The sequence below is a fragment of the Quercus suber genome, unplaced genomic scaffold, assembly GCF_002906115.3.
Source record: "Quercus suber isolate HL8 unplaced genomic scaffold, Cork oak 2.0 scaffold_624, whole genome shotgun sequence".
In the NCBI taxonomy this organism is placed as follows: domain Eukaryota; kingdom Viridiplantae; phylum Streptophyta; class Magnoliopsida; order Fagales; family Fagaceae; genus Quercus; species Quercus suber.
This window is the reverse complement of record NW_027070067.1, coordinates 109612-124461: the sequence shown is the minus strand read 5'-3', so window position 1 is coordinate 124461 and position 14850 is coordinate 109612. Positions and strand designations below refer to the sequence as shown.

Here is a 14850-nt window from a genome sequence, read left to right as displayed (position 1 = left end):
TTTTATTTTTTTGTTTTTTTATTTTTTTTTGGGTGAATAAAACATACTGTTCTGCACACCTGCATATTTTCAAGTCCACCTCTCCTTCTCAAAACCCAAAATCCTTCCTCTCCTTCAATATACAGCTCCCCTTCTAGAAACCTGCGTTTTACATTTAAATATAAGTGTCAAATGGGGACCACACCATAAATAAATGTTCAGATTTCCTCCAATCAAGAATGAGTCTTTAATGACTCTCTTTGTATTTTGGCTCTTCACGTTTCTGTTTTTTCTTTTTTCACATTAATCTCGATCACTCTAAAACTCATTGTCTCAGTTCTAAAGAGAACGCCTCTTAGTGTCTCTCAAAAATGAACCTCTCACCTTCGCCAAATCTCATATTAGAGTTCTCTCTTTTTTATTTTTTCTAGAAAAAAGCAGAACAAGGAAGATGAAGCCGACTTCAGTATCAAGAATGAAAAAATTCCCCTTCACCCATAAACAACACCTCCAATGGAGTTCTAGAGCTTCTTCTTCTCTTAGGTCTAGGATTTTTTATTCTTCTTCGTATCTTTCTAGAACCTTCCTTGCTTCTTCTTCCATTCCTCCTCTTGTGTTCAGTTACTGTTCTCTCAACTTCTCCTCTGCGGTTCAATCTCTCCACTGCTCCGCCTCCATGGAAGGTACACTCTTTCTCGGCTCTTTTTCTTTTGCTTAAGTTTTGTNATACTTCTAGAATGACACAATTTTGGGTTTTTTATTTTATTTTATTTTATTTCATAAATTAAAAAGTTCCAAAAAAATAATATAAATAAAAAAGAAAAGAAAATATTTAAACAATCAATTGTTTTTCGAATGTCCTTTCTCTTTAATGGCTTGTTTGGAAGTTTAGAGAGGGAGGAGAGTAGAGGGGAGTAGAGAGAAAGGGAGTAGTGGGGAGGAGAGTAGAGGAGAATAATTCACCTCCACCTTATTTGGATGTTTTTAAAATTAGTAAGGGGAAGGGATTAATTAGCCCTTCCCTTGTGTAATTTTGTTAATATAATAAGGATAAATTAGGTAATTTACTTGGTCAATAGTTTATATACTCTACTCTCCCTCCAAATCTCTCCAATTTGGGGGAATTAAAATTGGGGGGCTAGAGGGAGTCCAAACCCCTCCAAACTCCTCCAAACCCCTCCCCCTCATTCTTATAAAAACTTCCAAACAAGGTAATTGCATACTCTCCCTCCCCTACTCTACTCCCCCTCCTTTTTTAAACATCCAAACATGCCATAAGGGTTTGTAAGCAAGTGCTTGGGAAGGATAGTTCCCTATAATTGGGTAGTCCTTGCTTCAGTGAGGTTGTAACTAGTTAAAAGGGAAAAACTTTCAGGCGAGATTATTCCGGATTGTAGTGACTGCAACTGTTTATCATGTTAGGAGGCTTAGAAATCAGATTTTGCAACAAGGCATGTTGGTGTCAGGAGGATAATTTGGTGAAAAACACCTTGGATGATATAAGGTGTAGAGCATGGGGTTTCGTTCCTTCAAAACTGGCTGCTACTGCTGGTGACATAGTTCTTTGTATAAAACTAATAGGGTATGTTTGGTTGAGTGCATTTTAGGAATGATGAAAAAAAAAAAAAACTGGAAAATAGGTGAGAAAATTAGCGGGAAGGGTATTTAGTTGAAACGGGGAGGGGAAGAAAAAAGTGGAGGGCCTGGCTGTTTTCTCTCTGGGCTTACCAAATTTCAATCTCTCCAAAATGAGAAGAAAATAGGAGAGAAAAGGAAGAAGATGTGCGTTGGAAAAATTGCACTTCTTCATCCAACAGCTAACTTTTTGTCTTTCATGTTTTTTTTTTTTTTTGGTGGATAAAATTTTGCATAATACACGTTGGTTCTTTTTGTTTATTTTTATCCTTTTTATATATATATATATATATATATTTTTTTTTATCTTCTTATCTTTTTTTATCCTTTTATCATTTTCTTATTTTATAAATAAATAAAAATTAAAGTGTCCATACAATTTTTTTTTTTAATAATACATGTGTTACTTTTTGTTTATATAGTTAGTAAGGACATAATGGTAAATTTATTTCAACTTTATTTTTCATCTCAACCAAACAAAAATGTTTTTCATCCTTCCATTTTTTCACCCTTCCAACTAAACACAAATGAGAGAAAATTAAATTTTTTCTATCCTCTTACTTTTTCATCTTCTCAACCAAACATGCTCTAAGTGCGCATTTAGGAACAACTTATTTAACTGAAGTTGAAACTGAAACTTTTTACTGAAAGTACTGTAGATAAAGTTAAAAGTTAGGTAAAATAGTATAGTGAGATTTATGAATAGTATCAACAAGTGTAATAAAACTCATAAATAGTATCAAAAATAAATTAAATAGAAAGAAAAAGAAAAGTTAATATCAACTATCACCAACGCAACCTTAGAATTCAAATATAAAGTACCGGGGTTTGCTTGGGTACAGTTAAATATTTGTTGTACTGGTTGTTGATTGTTATTGGGAAGGGGAGTTTGTACTAGATATGTTGTTTTGATCAGGCCTTGGGTTGGCTTGAAGGTGTGGATCGAAATACCAAGTTTTTAAAAAAATAACTATAAATTTCAAACTATATTATTAGTTAAGCAAGGTTGAAACATATTTGGTTTATAGCAATTCGACTTTTCTGAGTCGATTTCGCCTTTGAAAACTAGGAAATCGAGTTTCTAAACTCGATTTCCAAAATCGAGTTTCTAACACTCGATTTCCTAGTGGATTTTCAAAGGGCAAATCGACTCTAAAAAAGTCGAATTGCTATAAACCAATATGTTTCAAACCTTGCCTAACTAATAATATAGTTTAGAAATTTGGTTATTTTTTAATAAAATCCTCAGGATACTTTCATGGGAAAGCAACACAGAGAAACAAGTGAAATTTATTCAGGGACTAAAAGATGATGATAATGGGGTGTGGCATCAGCATGAGAACGTAATTACGGGTCTGCTTTTGGATTTCTATTCGAAGCTCTTTGAAACAGATCCACAGAGTGTGGATAGAGAGTCCTTCAAATGGCAAAGGAGGTAGTCACTGTCACTGAATGGATGAATGAAGTCTATGAACGCCTATGACCTATCTCGAGATTTCTCAAGGATGAGGTTGGGTCAACTATCAATCAAAATTTTCCTGAAGGCCATTAAAAAGGCATATTTCTCACAAAGTTCTTAACAGCACATAGATTGCAATTAAGGTAGTGACTTGAATATTTACGTAAAATGCAAATTACAATTAAATATAAATTCTAAAACAATAAAAGATCTAGTGGCCCAAATTTGAAAAAAAAAAAAAACACAGTAACAATTGTTTTGTATTTGGGTCTAGATCTGTTTCTGTTCTATTATTAATGAGTGAATTGCAAAACCAAAAAGAATACTTGATCTTGAGAACACCCAGATCTTCACTTTAATTCCACAAGGACTTCAGAGAGTGGACTCTTCTTGTCAGTAACCTTGAAGAAAAACTTTTCTACTTCTTTTTTCGAACGTACGGTTGCTTTCAAATACTAGAGAAAACTTTTCTCTTTTCAAAACTTCCATTAAAACTTGTAGCAATTTTTCTTTTAAAATAAATAATTGTTAAACGTTATTAATAAAATAACTAATTCCTTTAATAAATAGATTAGTCTTTTGAGTTTTAGCATGCGGCTTGAGACGAGACTAAAAGATATAATGAAACTCTAGTTCCATTGGGCTTTGGGCATTTTGTCAACTCTTGGTAAGTCCAAAGTTATAATTAATTATATTTAATGCTACTATAAAATATAATTACACTCTAGAATTTATTAATTAAATTTAATCCAAAAACTCTATTATATTATCATTTGACCCATCCATGAAAACGCTCATAGCAATACAATGTTATAAAAACTAGCCTCGGAGCACGCACTCACGCGCCTGTCAGAGGCTCTTCTATTTTTTGGGTAAGGGTTAATTTAGAGCACTTATTATAATTTGGAATTACTACATTCTCCAAAAAAAAAAAAAAAAAAACCTAAGTGTGATGAAAAAATTATTTCACCACTCATAATACTCATCACACCCCTAGGTTTTTTTTTTTTTAAATTTTTTTATTAGAGAATGTAGTAATCCCAAATTATAATAAATGCTCTAAATTAACCTTTATCCAAAAAATAGAAAAGCCTCTGAGCACACGTGTGAGTGCGTGCTCAGAGGCTAGTCTGTATATATTAAGATCTGTATATATTAAGAGGATTCGAAAAGTAAGTTATTATTTTTTTTACTGTCAAAAGTACCCCTAATTTAATTAATCTAAACTAATCAAAATGGGGTTAAAATAGTAAATTCCTATCCTAAATAAATTCCTACCCACATTGAAATACTATCCCACGTTCTTTTAAAAAAAAAAAAAAAAAAAAAAAAACTACCTTGGCCACCCAAAAAAAAGACACTCCCAGTACACCAAAACACTCCCCACGTTCATCAACCAAAAAAAAAAAAAAATCTCCACGTTCAAATAACGCTCTATCAATTATCTACAAAAAGTTCTATAAAAAAATTAAAAAAAAAAAAAAAAAACACTCCCAGTACACCAAAACACTCCTCATGTTCATTAAAAAAAACTTATCAGTAGTTGAACTTCTCATAAACACAAATGCATAATATTCATCACACCCTTAGAAATTTTTTGTAACTGAAAAATGAAGTAATTCTAAATTATAATGGATGTAAATTATTAAAATTTACCAAAAAAATAGAAGATAATATTCATCACGCGCGTGCTCAGAGGCTAGTTAAAGATAATAGGTTTGTTAGAGTTTGTGTTTGATTTAAATTTTGATGAGATCATTTTTTCTGAAAATCCTATTAAAATTGTTCAGAATAAAGATACATATCTAACTCCCTACAAAATGGGATAACTTTCTATTCGTTTTCAAAGCAAACTCACCTCACGTTCTCTCTCTCTCTTCTTTTTTCTTTTTTTCTTTTATCAAGATTTATATTTTTTTTAACTTCACTTTCCTTACTCACTTTTAAAATTATTCAGTCACCACAACGTTTCAAAATTACATTTAAAAAAAAAATAATAATAGAGTTAACGTGATACCAAAAAAGAAAAAAAAAAAGTAGAACTCATGGTTGCTACATACCTAAATAAAAAAATAAAAAAGTTTAACACCAAAAACATATACATTCAGTCACCACCAACATTTCAAAATTACATTTAAAGAGAGAGAGAGAGAGAGACAGAGAGAGTTAATGTGATACATATATTATAAAAAAAAAAAAGTAGAAATCAAGGTTGCTATAATAATTCTTGTAAAGTCCCTCACCCGAACTTATTTAATATTCCATTCCAATGACTCCTTAATGCAATCCAAAAAATTTGTGCGTACATGAACCTGAGAGAGATAAAAGAATTAGGGTTAAACCAAGTATTTAAAAAAAAAAAAAAAAAAAACCTTAATCAACAAACCAAAGTTAGCGTACGTGTTATTAAAGATAATAGCATAAGTTTGTTAGAGTTTTTGTTTGATTTAAATTTTGATGAGATCATTTTTCCTAAAAATCCTATTAAAATTGTTCAAAATAAAGATACATATCTAACTCCCTACAAAATATGACAACTTTCTGTTAGTTTTCAAAGCAAACTCACTTCACCTTCCTTACTCACTTATAAAATTCTTCAGTCACCACAACATTTCAAAATTACATTTAAAAAAAGAAAAAGAAAAAAAAGCGAGAGAGTTAACATGATACATAAATTTAAAAAAAAAAAAAAAAAAAAGAAGAAGAAGAAGTAGAACTCAAGGTTGCTACACACCTAAATAAAAAAATAAAAAAATTTAACACCAAAAACATATACATTCAGCCATCACCAATGTAGGTCCGTTTTGTAAGGTTCCCCCAACAATACATTTTTAAGAGTGGGTCGAAGGTTTAGGCCCTAACCGGCTAGCATCGGACTACAAGCACCTCTCTTTTATTGAAGGATGGTAAGCCCAATTTACAGCTGAGGGTAGCCCCTCGGCCCTCGTCTGAGGAGGTTCTCCCTCTTCAAACTATCATCGCCTAGGAGCAATTCTACGTTCTTCTCCGTCAATGACTTCTCCCAAAAAAACCCCCCCATTCTTAAGTTCTTCTCTCTCCCTTATATCCTTCCCCTTTCTTTTTGCTGATTATCCATTGGCCTCCTCTCTGACCCTCCGTCCCATCAGCGGTCTTGTCCGTACTCAAGTGGCTCACCATGATCGATGTTGCCCTGCCAAGGAGTTACATCTCCATTAATGCGGTCAGGAGAGTTAGGTGAGCGTATTCAATGCCGAGGTGACAGTTCACCCAGGGCTTGCCCCCCCCTCCGCCGTACTTTTGTCGCCGACGTGTGGCACTCGGCCCTTTCCTCCTCGGACACCCAAGGAGTCTTCTTTGGTGGGGTGGTCCTTGCCTTTTCCCGGGGTCTCGGACGCTCGAGGACGGTATGCTCCTCGGGGGCCGATCTTCGCGCTTTCATCCTCGGACCCATCATGCACCCTCTGCGTGAGCCATTTGGGCCTGGCTTGGAGTGGGCCAAGGCTACCCAATTTTCTGGCCCCACAACCAACATTTCAAAATTACATTTAAAAAAAAAAGATAGTTAACGTGATACATAAAAAAAATAAATAAAAAGTAGAACTCAAGGAAAAAAGAAAAATTTATCACATTTAAAATTATTCAGTCACCACCAACATTTCAAAATTACATTAAAAAAAAATAGAGTTAACGTGATACAAAAAAAGAAGAAGAAAAAGAAGAGAGAGAGAGAGAGAGAGAGAGTTAACATGATACATAATAAAATAAAAATAAAAATAAAATAAAAGTAGAACTCAAGGTTGCTACATACCTAAATAAAAATAAAAAAAAAATTTAATGCCAAAAACATATACAATGATGGTAAAAAAAAAAAAAAAAATTTCTTCAGATTTAATACCTATAATAATTCTTGTAAAGTCTCTCACCCGAACTTATCTAATATTCCATTCCAATGACTCCTCAATGCAATCCAAAAAATTTGTGCGTACGTGAACCTGAGAGAGATAAAAGAATTACGGTTAAAACAAGTATTTTTTTTTTAAAAAAGAAAAACTTTAATCAACAAACCAAAGTTAGCGTGCATGTTATTAAAGATAATAACATAAGTTTGTTAGAGTTTGTGTTTGATTTAAATTTTGATGAGATCATTTTTCTTAAAAATCCTATTAAAATTGTTCAAAATAAAGATATATATCTAACTCCCTACAAAATAAGACAACTTTCAGTTAGTTTCAAAGCAAACTCACTTCACTTTCCTTACACACGTTTAAAATTATTCAGTCATCACAACATTTCAAAATTACATTAAAAAAAAAAAGAGTAACGTGATAAAATAATAAAAAATTAAAAATTAAAAAAAAAAATAAAAAAAAAAAGAGAAAGAAGTAGAATTCAAGGTTGCTACAAACCTAAATAAAAAAAAAAAAAAAATTTAACCCAAAAACATATACATTCAATCACTACCAACATTTCAAAATTACATTAAAAAAAAAAAAGGTTAACGTGATACACATAAGGAAATAAAAAAGTAAAACTTAAAGAAAGTCAATCATAAATAAACAAAAGAAAGAAAACAAAGAGAAACTTACAAAAGATAGAATCTGAAAATTTGTTGGAGCCTCTAATAGTAAATATCTTTAATTTGAAGAAAAAGAAAGGAAGATGTAGAGCTAAACAAATGTCTTCAATTTGAAGAAGAATGAGAGATAGAAACTTGCAAAGTATACGTGAGTTTGTAGGTCTTAAATGTAGGAGTTTTAATTACATATCTCCCCATTAGTTGAAAACTTGTAAGTGAGTATGATGAGGGTATTTTAGGCATAAAAAAAAAAAAAAGGAAAGTGAATTTTTACCAGAATGTCCTTTAGTTTTGTCTATACTTAAATATAGAGGTGTAAGAGCATTTTTGAACTAAAAAAAAATGAAGAATCCAAATAGAGGAAGCCCTTAAATAGTAGTATAGATATATCACTGTGTAAATCAATATTTTTATTTCCTTGAGTCCCCAATTTAAATCAATATGAAAATATGTTTATTTTGATGTGTATGTTTAATAATTACTTGTATTTTTTATATTTTCATTTATGTTTATAATTTTTACAAAGACTTAGGTTGAAGAATTTGGAAACAATTGAAGCTTATAGTCATCATTGTTAGATAGCTCTTCACACTAAGTTGTCCAATTTCATAGTTTATAGAAATCACAAATGAAATGTCCAATTTCATCACCAACTATGAACTATGAGGAAGTAATTTTACATTATTGGACTTATTAGCAAGAAAAATTTTAAGGATACAATAAAATCTCTCAAGATTTTCACAACGCCTATATTTTGAGTTGTGGTGGATCCACACCTAACTTATTTTATTTTATTTCATTTTACTTTGACCTATGGTAGCTTGACACTTCAACTCATTGTGAAAATGGGCTAGGGAAGATTGCTCAATAAAGATGGGAGAAGAGATTTTACTTGGAAATTATCTAACATTAGTGCCTGTTTGGCTTGGCTGATTTGCTGAAACGCACGTTTGTGTTTCAACCTCTTTTTTTTTTTCCTTAAAAAGAAAAAAAAAATAAACGAAGAAGGAAAAAAAAAAAAAAAAAAAGAAGTGAGGAAGGAGAAGGAAATAGTAATTGATCATTTATATTTTGATCATTAATCAGGGAGTATTGTGCTGACTATTTTTATTTCAATTCCAATTTTTTAAATAAAATATAAACAAAGGCTACTAAATGAGGTAAGGGAAGTCATATTGTTTAACTATTCATGAATGATTTTGAATGCTTCTTTTATAGCATAAAGCAGCCATGTCTTTGGATCACAATACCTACAATATGAAATGACAATTCACTAAGAAGTACAATGGTATAGTATATGAAGGAACCATTCATTTCAAAATTACATTTAAAAAAAAAAAAAAGCAAAATTCAAAGAAAGTCAATCATAATCAAAAGAAAAGAAAACAAAGAGGAACTTGCAAAAGTTAGAATCTGAAAATTTGTTGGGGCCTCTAACAATAAATGTCTTTAATCTAAAGAAAAAGAAAGGAGGATGTAGAGCTAAACTAAATGCCTTCAATCTAAAGAAGAATGAGAGATAGAAAGTGAAATAGAAACTGCAAAGCGTATATGAGTTTGTGGGTCTTAAAGTGTAAAAGTTTTAATTTACATATTTATTCACGTTAGTTGACAACTTGTAAATGAGTATGATGAGAGTATTTTAGGCATAAAAAATGAGGGATCCAAACAAGAAAAACTCCTTAAATAGTAGTATAGATAAATTATTAACCTTTATCCAAAAAAGTAGAATCTACTAGCCTCTAAACACGCGTATGAAACACTTCTATTTTTTGGGTAAGGGTTAATTTAGAGCATTTATTATAATTTGGGATTACTACATTTTTCAATCACAAAAATATATAGGCGTGTGATGAAAAAATTATTTCACCCACAAACGTATAACACTCATCACACACCTAGGTATTTTTGTGAGTATGATGAAGGTATTTTAAGCATAAAAAATAAGGAATCCAAATAAGAAAAACTCCTTAAATAGTAGTATAGATAAATTATTAACCTTTATCAAAAAAATAGAGTCTATCAGAACGAGCGTACTTAAAAGTTAGCATATATATATATATATATACTATTTTAAAATCATTTTACAAAGTTTCACACCTGCCTATTTTTTAAAGTCACATTATAACGGCGAATTTTTTTTTTTAATTTTTAATCTTATTGCTAATTGAAATAGTCTATAAAAAGTCTGTAATACGATAATAATAAATGTATTATTTTAAAAAACTGTTACAAGGACAACGTTATTTTGATTGTAAAATCCGCAGCGAGTGTTACAAACTTTGTAGTTGATGATTCTCAAAAAATAAAAATAAAAACTTTTTTGTTGATTTGATTGTGAAATCCACAGATAGCGTTACAAACTTGGGAGGACCATTGGCCACGAATCAGTGAATTAGTATAATGACCCTCACACCCGTGACAGAACACGCGGATACAATATGACATCTTCTGTCAGTATTTTGACAATTCAACTTATTAATGCCCTTTCCACCCAAAAAAAAAAAAAACTTATTAATGCTCTTTGTACTTTAATAAAAAAACATATTAATTACTTCGTACTTTTTAATTAAAAATATAAGAATAACAAATGCTCTATGCCTAAAGGACATAAACAACATTTTAGCTTAAATGCAACATATGATTGCATTAACCAATAAAGCATAGAATAATGTTATCTATTTTTAGAAGACAATAATATTCAATCCAATCAAGCATTTGTTTTAATTAAAACCTTGTAGTTTAATTAAAACCTCCTGATGTTTTTGATAGAGATTAATAATTCAAATTTCCTAACCTCCAATTATAAAATTATAATAATAAGAAAAAGCAATTATTTCATACTATTGATTATCCTCTCTAATAGCATAAAATATAATTAAAGTTGAATCCCCAAAATATTACACATAATAAGTACCATACAGGAAACACAACATAATTTTAACAAAATATTTCAACATAACAGCACTTGTATCAATCCTTCCATAATAAAAAAAGTGCATCATTTAACACATTTTTGCTCAAAATCTACCCACATTAGTCCCTCTATAACACTGGATTTTTACACCGTTACTGTAACTTTCTATTTGATTTTTTAATTATTTTTTCTCTCATCCGATTCTCTCTCCTCTCTCATCTGATTCTCTCTCTCCCTCTACTTTCTTTCCCCTCTATCTTCTTGAATCAAACAAAAAATTTATACAAATTATCAAATTCTTCAAATTTATTCTAAATTTAGATCCCAAATTCATCAAACCCTCTCCTAAAAAAAAAAAATCATCATACTCATAATTGATCAAACCCAAAATGCAGAAGTAGCAGAAGAAAAAAATGCCGAAGAGGAAGAAGAAGATGCAGAAGAAGAAGCAGCAGTGGCAGTGGAGAAATCCGCCCAAAATCACCACCCATAGTCAAACCCAAATTGAAAAATAAGATGGAGGAGAAGAAAAAAAAAAGCAAGAAGAACAAGGAGAAGAAGAAAAAGATGAAAGTAGAAAGAAAAGAAATAAGGAAAGGAGAAAAAAGAAGGGAGTGGCCGTGTGTTAAAGGTCGGTGGAGTTGTGGGTAGGTGAGAAATAATAAAAAAATGTGAAAAAAATATTATTTAGATAAAAAAGTGTAGAATAAATAAACTGATGTGGATGTTTTCTAAAAGTAATAATGTAAAATAGAAAAAATAAGTTATTTTTGTAAAATAGACTGAAATTTTTAGAAGCATTAATGCAATTGCTCTAAGCTAGTAATTAATAATCCAGGGAGAAGTGAGGAATATAACTCTTCAGATTTGACATCAATCTTTCTTCTTCAGATTCGCACCATGGTTATCTTTACATTTGGCCAATTCCTCCCATATTCCTCCAAAATACCTAGGCCATAAGAAAATTGGGAAATCATTAAGAATTTTTTACAAGAAAAAAAAATTGAAAGAGTTTTCACTTTCTAGTCCAAAATTTTGCATTTTCAAAATCCATAAAGTGAACCAACACACCTAATCAAAAGGGTATTCCACTTTATCTTTAAGGAAAAATTCTACAGCCCAACAAGTACATTATGTTTGGTTTAAAAGGATCAGGTTTGGGGATTCTTGTGAGCAGATCCTAAAGTTACTATGGTGTCTTTCTACACGTGTAATAGATTTGAATAATTTTAACAAAATATTTCAACATAAGCTAGAAGTTAATAATCCAGTGAGAAGTGAGGAATATAACTTTGCAGATTTCACATCAATCTTTCTTCTTCTGATTCGCACCTTAGTTATCTTTAGATTTGGCCAATTCCTCCAAAATACCTAGGCCAAAAGAAAATTAGGAAATCATTAAGAATTTTTCACGAGAAAAAAAAAATTGAAAGAGTTATCACTTTCTAGTCCAAAATTTTGCATTTTCAAAATCCATAAAGTGAACCAACACACCTAATCAAAAGGGTATTCCACTTTATCTTTAAGGAAAAATTCTACAGCCCAACAAGTACATTATGTTTGGTTTAAAAGGATCAGGTTTGGGGATTCTTGAGAGCTGATCCTAAAGTTACTATGGTGTCTTTCTACATGTGTAATAGATTTGTTTAAATTGTAAGACTTACCTAATCTCCTCAGCCAACTCCCCCACAGTCATAGAATTTGCTGCCTTTCCTTTCTTGCGAATTATGTCATTGATTTCATCTAACCTGTTAAAAAAAATCTTTTCATTAGAATGAAAATATTAATTGAAACAACAATATTTATTCGAATTGATTCTGAATAAATACTAAGATGCCAGAAAGGAACATCATGTCTACGCAAAATCTCCAAAATAAAAGGCATACAATATTAACAACCCAATAGGCATAAACATATGCAAATTCCATAAACCCTGTATCCTTCTTGAGACATAAATAAGCTAAAAAAAGTCTGCAACAGTGTCAAAAAACATAGTTGGCCATGATTGTATTGACTAGCAATTAATTGAATTTATAAACCAATGGGTAGAACTTGAGAGTTTCGACACACATGCGAGTGCGCACAGTTTTTTTATTTTTGTTTTTGTTTTAATTAGCAACAGAATTTTATTAAACAATAAAAGGAAAACACCCATGAATACCGAGGGTGCACTTGGGGAGCAATTCAACCACTCTTTCAAATTACAATGTTCAAGCATTTCTAGCTTTTATTTTTGATACATAATGTTCAAGCATTTCTAGCAAATTAGTGCAGGGAAGAGCTTTAAAACCATGACTCTGTCAGTGTATGTAATTGTTTTTTTTAAAAGTAATTTAGTAGTGCCAAGTGCCAACAAAGGAGAGAAAATTGAATCCTGAATGTTATCGTTGGAAACGCAAGAAAGTGCCAACCTGTTAAGCTACAAGACTCTTCGCTAAAATTAGAATATTCCATTAATGAAAAACCAATTGTTATGCTTATACAAACTTCAAGGGGGAAGAGGGAGTGATATTTCATAAAACTCGATGAATGTTGATGTACTTTACCCTTTTTTTTCCATAGTCGCCAGATGGGTCATTAGCTTATAACCTTAGCCTCTATCTTGCTTTTTCAGGGGGAGCAAGTTCGACTTGAACTATAACTCATTGACATTTTATTATATATATATTTTAACTAAGACGTGGAACCACACCGAGGTGGAATCCTTTGGACCCACTCCTTGGGGAGTAGTGTCTGTATACATGACCGCACCCATCAGAACTATGAATGTAATCCAGAGGAACTTCTAGTGGAATTCAAACACAATAATGGTGTACATGGGTTGGGTTAAGGGTTTTTTTCCAATCCAATCCAACAAGGTTGGGTAGGGAAAAAACCATCCCAACTCATCAAAATGGTGAAACACAACCCCCTTGTGTTGGGTTGGACCCAAGGATTGGTCAGTTCTTTTTTTAAGAAAAATCGATAACAACTCTAAAAGTACTTCCAGCGTCACAGTGTTTGTTGTACCTGTATTACAATTACACAGCAGCAGTATTCCAAAAATCCTGAGAATTACATTTACACAGCAGTAATATTCTAAAAATTCTGAGTATTACATACAGCATCAATGCAGCAGTGTTTTAAAAATTCTGAGCATTACATCAACAGCACTACCAATAGTATTCTGAAATTTTTTAGTATTACATTTACAGAGCAACAAATTTACAGTGTTTGCTCCATCATATAAAAATTCAAAGCAACCAAATCACTTTATACATTCGCAAGAGAGAGACACAGGAAAGAGAAGCAGAGCAATAGAAAGAGACAGACAAATAGACAGACAGTGCAAGAAAGAGAGACAAACCCACGTTTTGGTGGTAACGACTAACGAAAGCCACTTCCAAAGTGGAGACACCAGCTAGGCTTTAGGGTTTCAGATCCCTTGCAGGAGAAAATATAAAAGAATGTTATCGTTGGAAACGCAAGAAAGTGCCAACCTGTTAAGCTACAAGACTCTTCGCTAAAATTAGAATATTCCATTAATGAAAAACCAATTGTTATGCTTATACAAACTTCAAGGGGGAAGAGGGAGTGATATTTCATAAAACTCGATGAATGTTGATGTACTTTACCCTTTTTTTTCCATAGTCGCCAGATGGGTCATTAGCTTATAACCTTAGCCTCTATCTTGCTTTTTCAGGGGGAGCAAGTTCCACTTGAACTATAACTCATTGACATTTTATTATATATATATTTTAACTAAGATGTGGAACCACACCGAGGTGGAATCCTTTGGACCCACTCCTTGGGGAGTAGTGTCTGTATACACGACCGCACCCATCAGAACTATGAATGTAATCCAGAGGAACTTCTAGTGGAATTCAAACACAATAATGGTGTACATGGGTTGGGTTAAGGGTTTTTTTCCAATCCAATCCAACAAGGTTGGGTAGGGAAAAAACCATCCCAACTCATCAAAATGGTGAAACACAACCCCCTTGTGTTGGGTTGGACCCAAGGATTGGTCAGTTCTTTTTTTAAGAAAAATCGATAACAACTCTAAAAGTACTTCCAGCGTCACAGTGTTTGTTGTACCTGTATTACAATTACACAGCAGCAGTATTCCAAAAATCCTGAGAATTACATTTACACAGCAGTAATATTCTAAAAATTCTGAGTATTACATACAGCATCAATGCAGCAGTGTTTTAAAAATTCTGAGCATTACATCAACAGCACTACCAACAGTATTCTGAAATTTTTTAGTATTACATTTACAGAGCAACAAATTTACAGTGTTTGCTCCATCATATAAAAATT

At 31.8% G+C, this 14850-nt stretch overlaps 1 long non-coding RNA gene across 1 annotated transcript; it reads right to left on the bottom strand.

The window, feature by feature from the left end:
• Positions 1 to 10529: 10529 nt before the first annotated feature.
• LOC112023023 (uncharacterized) lies at positions 10530 to 13986 on the bottom strand. The gene is made up of 3 exons (XR_010625751.1): positions 13899 to 13986; positions 12213 to 12296; positions 10530 to 11497 (listed from the first exon to the last, which is right to left on the bottom strand). It is a non-coding gene; the product is annotated as an uncharacterized LOC112023023 (long non-coding RNA).
• Positions 13987 to 14850: the final 864 nt, after the last annotated feature.